The sequence below is a fragment of the Ceratotherium simum genome, chromosome 1 (assembly GCF_057802395.1).
Source record: "Ceratotherium simum simum isolate JZ-2026a chromosome 1, ASM5780239v1, whole genome shotgun sequence".
In the NCBI taxonomy this organism is placed as follows: Eukaryota; Metazoa; Chordata; class Mammalia; order Perissodactyla; family Rhinocerotidae; genus Ceratotherium; species Ceratotherium simum.
This window is the reverse complement of record NC_141900.1, coordinates 43,686,264-43,697,058: the sequence shown is the minus strand read 5'-3', so window position 1 is coordinate 43,697,058 and position 10,795 is coordinate 43,686,264. Positions and strand designations below refer to the sequence as shown.

Below are 10,795 nucleotides of genomic sequence, written 5' to 3'. Positions count from 1 at the left end.
GGAAACATGGGAAATGCTCTCTGTGACATAAAAGGATAACCAAGTGGTAGATGTTTTGTGCATAAATTTGCTAAATCTCCAAAGACGATTTAATTTTAATGACTTCTATTGCAGAAGTTTGAGGTATGATATGACATGATTTCTGATTATGTCTTTCTGTGGGATTCTGGAATTTGTGTTAAAGATCACTGAAAGTTTGGAAATGGCATCGGTAAAATTAAAATTGAGTGGCTATGGTCATGTTTATTTGCCGAAGGCATGGTTTGTGATATAAAAATATGATCTATTTCAGCTGGCTATGCAGCATCTTAATAAATGCACTGACTCACTCTGTGATTTCAGTCACTTGAGATGAGCTTTTTGGATTAAACCCTTTTTCCCCTGATTCAAACTCATTTTTTGTCTTATCTTTACTACCTTCTACAAATTTATGTAGACAGCCTGTGCAAATGGTGGAAAGAGGATAAAGAACTCTCTTTTGTTTTGTAAATTTGCATTTTGATTTGTGCGATGTTGAAATTGTTCAAAGGGGTTAAACAGGGAAAGCATTTACCCAGAGGTAAGAACCTGAGTGAAAATGAGAAACAGCTGGGGGTGTCCAGCTAAATGGTTTCCCTGTAAATATCCATTGGAAATATTCAGGGAAAAAGAAGACAAAAAAAGATTTAGAAGTTTGATATACCAAAGGGCTCTAGAAATTGCTTGAAACAAAATCCTTTCATGCTAAAAGTGGGGAATAAGGAAGTGTTAAGAAGGCAATTATCACCTGTAATCTAAATATCAATTGACTGTACGTGGAAACTAATGGATTTATAAACTATAAATGAAAGTGACCTATAGCTTCTGCAAGGAGTGAAAATAGTATGTTCATTCATTCATTCAAAAATTACTCACTAAGAATTTGATATGTGACAGGCAGTGGAGTTTCAGTGACAAACTATGAGAAATTGATGAGACACAAAAATAGGCAATGAAACACATGGATAAACAAGATACCCAAAGGTTATGGTAGGTTGTGTAGGAGAAATAAGCAGATGTTTTGATACAGAAAGCAGAAGTTCAAAGTGGGAAATCCATTCCAGACAGGATGGTCAGGAAACACCTCTCTCAATGAATGACGTTTCATCTAAGATGTAAAGAATAAGAATAGCCATGTGAAATGGTCCAGGTAGAGGTGAGAGTGGATACAAAGGATCTAAGGCCAGAAAACCTCCATGTTGTCAAAGAAAACAAAGAACAGTACACCTGAAGAAAAAGCTAGGAGGAGCACAATGCATAGAAATTCAGACCGAAGCCAAATCATGTAGTAGATCAGGACAAGGAGTTTCAATATTATTCTAGCACATCAGAAAGCCATTGAGAGGTTTTAAATATGGAAGTGATGTGATCTGAATGATCTTTCAAGATCATTTTGTGGAGAAATTAGGAGAAAGAAGAAAACAGACAATTAGAAGGCTCTTGGTAGTAACATAGGCTAGAGATGATTGGGGCTTGGACTAGGGAGTGCGGGGGAGACAAAGGAGAGTGGATTGAATAGACGAATAGACATGTATTTTGGAGGCAGAACTAGCAAACTTGTTCATTGAGCAAATATAGTTTAAAGAGAAAGAGAGGAATTAAGGATGATTCTTGGCTTGAGCAAGTGATGGTTCCATTACAAAAATAGAAAATACCTTGTAAGTGTAGAGGGAAATCAGATAATTTACTTGTTTCTCTTGTTGTTTTTTCAACAGAGGGCTTTTCTTGCATCTTTAAAATATCACAAATAGGTCTTAGGAATCATCCGGCATCTTGTTGTTTCTGTAGCTAGACAACTCTTAGACCTTATTCATCAGCCTTCTGAACTTTCCATTTTTCAGAGACATAGATACCATCCCCCAATTTTCCAATATCCTTGTTTTTAACTGTTGCGGCTTGCTGAATCAAAACAGCTGAATTTGATACAGGTTTAATGTTGTTTCCTTCAAGAATTAGCTAATCTTTCTGGACTTGAGATACTGAACAAGAATGCCTCGCCTCATCTGAACCCTGAAGAAGTATTTTTCAACCAAGAAATTTCTAATTTCAACAGGAGACCCATTCTAAATAACGAGGTTTATGAGGAAGTGGCACAAATCTCATCTTGTAACAGGAGCCCAGTGTGACTCCCTTGATCATGTTCTATACATGACTACAGAGAGTGTGAACAGTAGCCCGTTCCTTTCCGTTTCCCCACCATATGTCAATGAGAAGCCTCTTCTTTTCATTCCAAGGAGACTGAATTCTACGTTAATGTGATTGAAATCTCTCCTCAGAGTTCCTTTGGGGTCCTTGAAAATAACTATGCATCCCTTCAGAGTGATTTTCTGGAATGTCAACAGTCTGCTGAGAATGGTCTTCATTCTCACAGTAGATGTGGCAAAAAGCCCAAGTGATCTGTTTTGAATGTATTATGCTTGAATTACCCTAGAGGAGATGTCAAGAAGACAATTGAATATATATGACTAAAGCTCAGAGAAGAGATCTGGACAGAAGATATAAATTTGGGAATCATCAGCATATAGGCAAATAATATGTATTTATAGTCATGGGTGCCAGCCCTTAGAGCCCAGAGGTAAGTCACATTGTGAAGAAAACCTAAAAAGTCTTTTGAGGCTAAAACCTAAAACTTGAAACCATTTTTGCTGAGGAAATCATCATAGAAGAGTGACCCTCACTAAATTTGGGTTTTGTTTCGTGATGCACCTACGCCTAAAATTCACTCTATTTAGTTATACAAGGCTTCACTCATTGTTCAAAGTCCTGTAATTCTATCATTTTTGACCTGGCATGTTAATGATATTGGTGATTTACATGAAGACTTCATTGGAACACTTAAATTTATAAATAACAAAGAGTTGGCTAATGAACGTGTTGACAAAGGTATGGCTCAGGAGTTAGAAATGGCTTTCAGAAAAACTCAGTAGTTCAGAGGGATGACCTGAAACATTAGAAAGAAATGAAATTAGTTTATATGAAAAGTTATGTGTTGCAATTGAAACAATTATTCAAGCAGAAGATGGAAGATACTTATCTATGTAATAGTTTTTATTTTTAAAAAATTTGGATGTTTAAAAAATAAAGGCTAAATTTCAATTAACCATGTGATGCAAGCACTTAAAATGCAAACTTAAACTGTGTGGTAATCAGTTTAAAATCAGATAGACCTGAGGTATAATCCAGGCCATCACTTCCCAGTAATGGGATTTTGGAACTTGCTTTCAATGCCACTTGTCAAGTTGTGGTAATAATAGTCTAGAACATAAAGAGTTGTAATCTTCTTTTTCCACAATCACTGGTTGAGGGGATTTTTCCATATTATTTAACATATTAGAAAATCATTTTAATGGTTGCAATGGTCCATTTACTGAAAGCTCTAAACCATTATTTATCTCACTATTATCCTCTTGTTGGATATTTAGAATATTTTCATTTTACATTATTGTTACAATTTATTGTTTTGTTGTGAATCTTAACCTTGGTATTATGCAGAAGTTCTACTATATCCCTCTAGTCTATTCACTTACCCTCTTTCTTAGAGGATGTTTGTATACTCTCTATTCCTACTCTCCTTTCATACCTCCAAGACCTCTTCTCTATTTTTTTCCCCTCAGCTTACTGACCTTGCATCCTATGCTAAAAAAAAAAAAAAAAAAAAAAAGCAATCAGAAGAGTATGTCCCAAGCTGGTACAATCCTATCCACTCACCTATTTGTATCCATGCTGACACACTCTGCCTTCCCTTCTGTTACTTTGAATGAACAGCCTGTGCTTTCATGGAAGGACATCCCTGCCACTTGTGTACCTGCTCAAGCACATCACTCCAGAGTGATGTGTTTTTAGATATTATTATTTTCCCCTCTTGACAAGATTATTCCAAAAGCATACAAGCACTCTGCTATTCCTCCCACCTTAAAAAATGGTGGGGGAGGGGGAGGGGAGGAATCCCTAATACCACATCTTTCTGCAACCTTATTTGCTCTCCTTTAGAGGAAAACTTCTAGACAGTTTTCTTTATAAGCTTCAGTTCCTTTCTTCTCATTCTGTCTTGAATCCATTCCAGTTAGAATTTCACCCCATATGCCATCAAAACTTCCCTCAAGGTTATCACTATCTCCACATTGTTCAAAGCCAATAATAAATTCTCCATCCTCATCTTATCTAAAAGGCCAGCAGTACCTAAGATGATTGATGATGGTCTCCTTGATATACTCTCTTCACTTGGCATCAAGGGTTTCACGTGCTCTTCTTTCTTTCCCCATTTTACTAGCTGCTCCTTCTCATTCTACTTTGCTGGTTTTAAAATACCCATTGGACCTCCAAAAACTGGAAATCCTCAAGCCTCAGTTCTAAGCTTAAAACTTCTTCCTTCTATACCATCACTCCTCTATGATCTCATCCATGAATTTTATATGCTGAAAACATCCAAATTTACATCACCAGCTCAGACCTCTCTGCTGAACTCCAGACTTAGATGTGCAACTGTCTACTAGACATATCTGCTGGGATGTGTTAGGTATCTCAAAGACTAAACTCATGATCTGTACCTCCAGACCTCCAAACTTCTCTTCCCATAGTCTTTCTAAAATCAATAAAATTAATCAATCAATCTTTCTAAAATCATTAAATAAATCAATACTCTGTCCTTCCCATTGCTTGGGCCAAAATAATAATAATAAAAAGAGTCACTTGTGATTACTCTTTTTTTCTTATGCCTCTCCTGTGTCAGCGCATTCTTTTGTTTCTATCTTCAAAATATACGCGGCATCTGAATGTTTCTCATTATCTCCGTTACTCCTACCCTGATACAAGCCACCATTATCACTCACTGGGATTATCACAATAACCTTCTAGTTCAGGATTGTGCACTTTTCTCTGTAAAGGATTCAATAGTAAGTATTTTAGGTACCGCAAGCCATAAGGTCCCCATTGCAACTGCTTAACTCTGCCGCCATGTGAAAGCAGCCATAAACCATATGCAATTGAATGAATGTGGCTGTGTTCCAATAAAACTTTATTTACTAAAAAAGGAAGTTGGCCCAGTTTGATCTAGGGGCTACAGTTTGATAACATCTATTCTAGTTCATCTCCCTGACTCATTTTTCTTTCCTTGTTTCTATTCTCAACACAAGGGTCACAGTGATCCTTTGGAAACGAAAATCATGGCACATGATGTGGCTACTCAAAACTGCTTGTGCTCCCCATTTCACTCACAGTAAAAGCCAAAATTCTTAATATGGCATGCAGGATTTCTAAACAATATGTCTCCCCAATTTTGCTCCCTGTGGTCCAGCCACATTGCTCTTTCTGCTGGTCTTTGAACTTGCCACATGCATGAGGGCATCTGTCCTGTCTATGCCCCTGTCTGGAGAACTTGATAGAACCCATGTCACTGTAGAGCTCACTCTCCACCTTCCTTAGATCCCTGATTAAGTGTCACATTTTCAGTGATGCCTTTCCTCCCTAAGAAATTACCATCACTCTCCTCCCAACATGCCCCATTCTCTTTTCCTGCTTTATTTTTTTCCAAAGAAGTTTTCACTATTACTAGCTGCTATGCTAAAAAGTTTAATTTTCTTATCTGTTTGCCCCCTCTTCAGAATATATCCCATTAGAATATTCATATATACTTGAGGATAATTTTATTTTAATTATTCCCTACTTTATCCCCACAGTCTAGAACAGTCTCTGGTACATGGTTGGGAACCAATAACTAAATATTCTTTGAATGAAACATTGAAGGTGAATATGGGAAGGGCAAGAGAGGGTTCTTGACCTGGATGCACAAAAGAGAAATTACTGTATCACATGATAGAAATTATTTAAGGCTTTTTTTGTGTGTAAGGAAAATCAGCCCTCTGCTAACATGTGAGGATCCTCCTCTTTTTTTGCTGAAGAAGACTGGCCCTGGGCTAACATCTGTGCCCATCTTCCTCCACTTTATATGGGATGCCACCACAGCATGGCTTGACAAGCAGTGCGTCGGTGCGCGCCCGGGATCCAAACTGGCGAACCCCAGGCCGCCGCAGCGGAGCGCGCGCACCTGACCATTTGCGCCACCGGGCCGGCCCCAGAAATTATTTAAGGCTTTTAATGTAATTTGCCAACTTTTGTCTCTAAAATTTTTACATGAAGTTTTGATGCCCTTTTTTCCATTCTGTCTCTGTGATGGTTAATTTTATGTGTCAATTTGATTGGACTAAGGGATGAACAGAGAGCTGGTAAAATATTATTTCTGAGTGTCTCTGTGAGGGGGTATCCAGAAGAGATTAGCATTTGAATTGGTGAAGTGAGTAAAGTAAATGGCCCTCCCCAATGTGGGTAGGCATCATCCAATCTGTTGAGGGCCTGAACAGGACAAAAAAGGTGGAGGAAGGGTGAATTTGCTTTCTCTCTGGTTGATCTGGGACATCCATCTTCTCTTGCCCTAGGAGATCAGAGCTCCTGGTTCTCAAGCTTTCTGACTCAGACCAGGCCTTACACCATTGGTCTCTCAATTCTCAGGCTTTTGGACTCAGACTGAATTTTCCCACTGGCTTTCCTGGTTCTCCAGCTTGCAGACAGCTCATCCCAGGACTTTTTGACCTCCTTAATTGTGTGAGCCAATTCCTATAATAAATCTCCTCTTATCTGTATATCTATATCTGTATCTGTATCTATAGCTATGTCTATATATCTACATCTACATCTATATCTATATCTATATCTATATCCACTATTGGTTCTTTTTCTCTGGAGAACCTTGACTAATACAGGCTCCAAGGTTCAGGAGAAGCTTGACTAATTAACAAGCTTTCAATATTACCCAACAGAACCACATGTATATGGTCATATGTATACCATTTCCAGTTTACATATTAATATCATATTTTCTCCTATTATGCTCACAAATAAAATGGATAAGTCAAATATTTTAATGAGGATCAAAGAACTTCAGTGACTACTTTAAAGCATTCTGTGAATTATAACACTTATCCCACTAAATTCTAATCATTGTTTTCATTGTTGGCGACTCTTACTAGACCATCATGCTATTGAGCAAGTGTAACTAATTTAACTGGTAATTTAGTAACTAATTTAACTGGTAATGCCCAGATCTCCCAGTTTCAGGTATGAGAAAATCCCAGAACGAATGAGTGAATGAATGAATAGTTAGCAGTACTAGAATCAGGGCTTGCACTCTCTTACTTCTAATATGGTCTTCTCTCTGGTCCAGCATGCGTCCTTTAGGGGGACTTCACAAATACATGTTAAAAAGTTAGAAAGATTCCTGGAATTCAAGTTCAAAAAACAAAGACAAATAAACAAAAGCCCTACATACTCAACTGCCATTCTAACTAGACAACAGATACTCCATGAAATGAAAAGAGTAATACAAGCAAACCATAGAATTGGTTTTGCAAAGTTGTTTTGAAAACAAATGCAGTAATAAATTAGTCAGTGGCTAGGTTTGAAAAAAGAACCTGGACAGAATAGAGAAGGGCTAGTAGATAAATCCCTTCCATGACTATGATCGTAATTTTCAAATGTGTAAAATTTTGCTTCCTGAACCACTGGCATCAGTACCACACAGAATGCTTGTTAAGATTCAGAGTTGGTGACCCCATCCCAATCTCCAAATATCTGGAGCTAGTTCTGGAATTTGAAGTTTTAACTACCCCCCAGATTCTTATATATACCTGGGTTTTACAATCAGAGACTTGCTACTCAAAGTGTGCAGCAGGGACGTCACTTGGGAATGTGCTAGTGACGACGCATATTCTCAGGCCTCTCCTCAAACCTACTGAATCAGTCTGCACTTTGACAAGACCCCCAAATGATTTGAATGCTAGTTTAAGTTTAAGAAACACTGCTTTTGAAAGCATCTTCCTATAAGCAATGAAACATAAAGGAACTATTATTTACCCTATTAGCTAGTCTTTCTTTACACTTTCCCTTAATCGCTCTCCAGTTACTTTAGAGTCCTATGTGGAAAATGGACCATTAATTTACATAAGGTGGAATTATTTAATACATAAAAACAGAATATTAGAAGAGGAAAGGACCTTAGAGAGCATCTCATTGAACGCCTTCATTTTACAGGTGCAGAAAATCAGACCCGGAGAGGTCATCTGGGCTCACAAAGATAACTGATGGCTAAGGCCCCCTGATTCTGATTTCCTGGCTACTTTAATTATATGTTGCTTCCTTCCAGACTAATTTTACCCACAATTTGGGATTTTACTAAAAATCTGGCCTTTAACTTATATAGTATTTTTCAGAGCAAAGTCAAATAGCATATAAGAAATCCATTGTGTTAGTCAAATGCAATATCATCATTCTTTCTAAAAAGGGAATAATTACAAACATGGACTAGACTCTTCTATAATCAGGAAGATTATTTTTTAATCCAATTTATTTTTCAAGATAATTACTCACAATCAATCATTGTTGGTTTATAACAATAATCAGAGAAGAGTTAGAAAATATTGGTGATATTGCAGGGTTCAATTTCTTCCCAAGATAAGACGATCAAATCAATCCAGCAACTGGGAATTGCATTACTATTTCCAGATGGAGTTTAGTTGCATCATTTTACAATCTGGGCCCTGTGGTCTCCAATGTTCAATTTTTTTTGTGAAAAATATATGCACAGTGGATATAAGATGGTATTTTAGAACTAATTACAGCCCTTTTCAGCTTCCTAAAGGAGGCTTTCTTAGCTCAAGCGAATGCCTGCCTTCATTTCTTTCCTTGCTTTTTGTGTAGTCAAAAAGGAATGACAAGTAACTGAGTCTTGAATGATTCTCTTTTGAGTTGTGAAAGGAACAAATAAGAAAGAAATTTGCCAGTAAAGCAATAATACAGTGAATTTACATATTAATGATGATCCACTCATACAGGATTTGTTTCTCAAGTAAGCAACTTAAGCTATTCTGCCTCTCCACCCTAAGGTGTGAAATCATTTAGCATAGTGCCTAACACAGGGGTTCTAAATAAATATTATTGTTGTTTTTATAAACCCCCAAACCATAACATAAGCATTTGCCCCATGTATTAAAGTCAGATTTTTAAAGTCCAGTTAACTCCTTCAGAAGAGAAGGCATTACACAACTCAAAATGTAACTGTTTTTACTTACAAATTGTGGAATAATGTCAATCAGGACACAAACAATTTAAACAGAGGACCTTAACTGAGTGGATTCAGATTGTGTAATGGGGGGAAAAACTGTGCTGACTCATGGTCCATCTGACACTGTTTTTCTGGCCAAATGCTTCGTTATATAAGAATTTCTTCTTTGGTATGGCCACTTGCTGTTGAAACTGCTGTATCTCGGTGCTCACAGTGACCTCAAATGTTACAAGGAAAAATGCAAGCACAGTGGGTTACTAAGTATTTACAAGAGACAGATGACTCAGTTGGTCTAAAATGATTTTAGAAGAATTGATCTTGAGATAACATTAGATATCCATTTGATAGATATTTTAGCCTCATCTAAGCCTCAGTTTCTTCTCTAAACTGGAGATACAAATATCTGCTTTAGAAGGTTCCTGGAAGGGATTAATGTAATGCTATAGGAAAGGTTTATAGCAAGTGTCTGACCCAAGTTAGAGGCTCAACATTATTGATTTCCTTCATCCTTTTCACATGCAGGTCTGGTGACTTCTTGTGTATGTTCCTAAAAAAAGCAAAAACAATAGATTTTGGCAACTTCCATTGAGTCCAAGCCAATTTACATATCCAAGAGTAGACCAGCCCTATAATGGGCAGAACTGCCACAAAGGGTAGTTGACAATCAGGAGGATAGTACCTTGTGATTATGTCAAGCTCTATGCATGCTAATATTTTTGGAATTCACAAGACTATAAAACATTGTTGAAAGAAATGCCACAAGACTATAAAACATTGTTGAAAGAAATCAAAGAAGACACAAAGAGGTGGAAAGATATTCCCTGCTCATGGATTGGAAGAACTAACATAGTTAAAATGTCCATACTCCCTAAAGCAATCTACAGATTCAATGCAATCTCTATAAAAGTCCCAATGAGATTTTTCATAGAAATAGAACAAAGAATCCTAAAATTTATATGGAACTACAAAAGACCCAAAATAGCCAAAGCAACCCTGAGAAAAAAGAAGAAAGCTGGAGGTTGTCTTGACATGAGTACAGCCATGTTTGGCCGCTCCATTGACCTACAGCCACCAGCACAAAAAAGAAATATAAAAGCTGCTTTCTGCGTGGTGGGAACTGGCCCTTCTCTCACGGAGGGAGTTGCAAGTTGTAACATTTCAAGGCTCTTGGAGCGTTGTAGCACGGGATGGACTGGCCATCTGTGCCGGGCTGGGACGATAACCAAAGAGAACAATGCACGTACACAACTACTGGGCTGGGACGTTAGCCAAGGGGCTCAGTGCACATAAGCCACTGATAACCATTTTGTGCATGGGAACACTAAATGCTTGCTCTGCAAACTCTGTAATTGCTTACTCTGAAAATTACTGATGGTATAAAAACTGCTGGAAACTGAGACCCAGTGAGAGTTCCACCTGTGGAAGGGACGCCTTGCCCAGGACGAGTGATCCTTGCCCAGCCGCGTCGATTGACAGGGCTCTCCCGGCAGTGGGGTGTGGATGTTGTGAGTAACTGATTTGATGTGAAGTAATTGATTTGATGTGTAGTAAGTGATTTGATGTGTTCTCTTTTTGGTCAACCTGGTGTTTCTCTTTCCAGTTGATTTGTGTCATTTCTCTTCAGCCGATGTGGGTGTTTTCCCTTTCCAGTCGGGCTGATGTTTT

At 37.8% G+C, this 10,795-nt stretch overlaps 1 pseudogene; it reads right to left on the bottom strand.

Annotated features, from left to right (window-relative positions):
• Nucleotides 1-1,824: 1,824 nt before the first annotated feature.
• LOC101401593 (large ribosomal subunit protein uL6 pseudogene) lies at nucleotides 1,825-2,381 on the bottom strand (annotated as a pseudogene).
• Nucleotides 2,382-10,795: the final 8,414 nt, after the last annotated feature.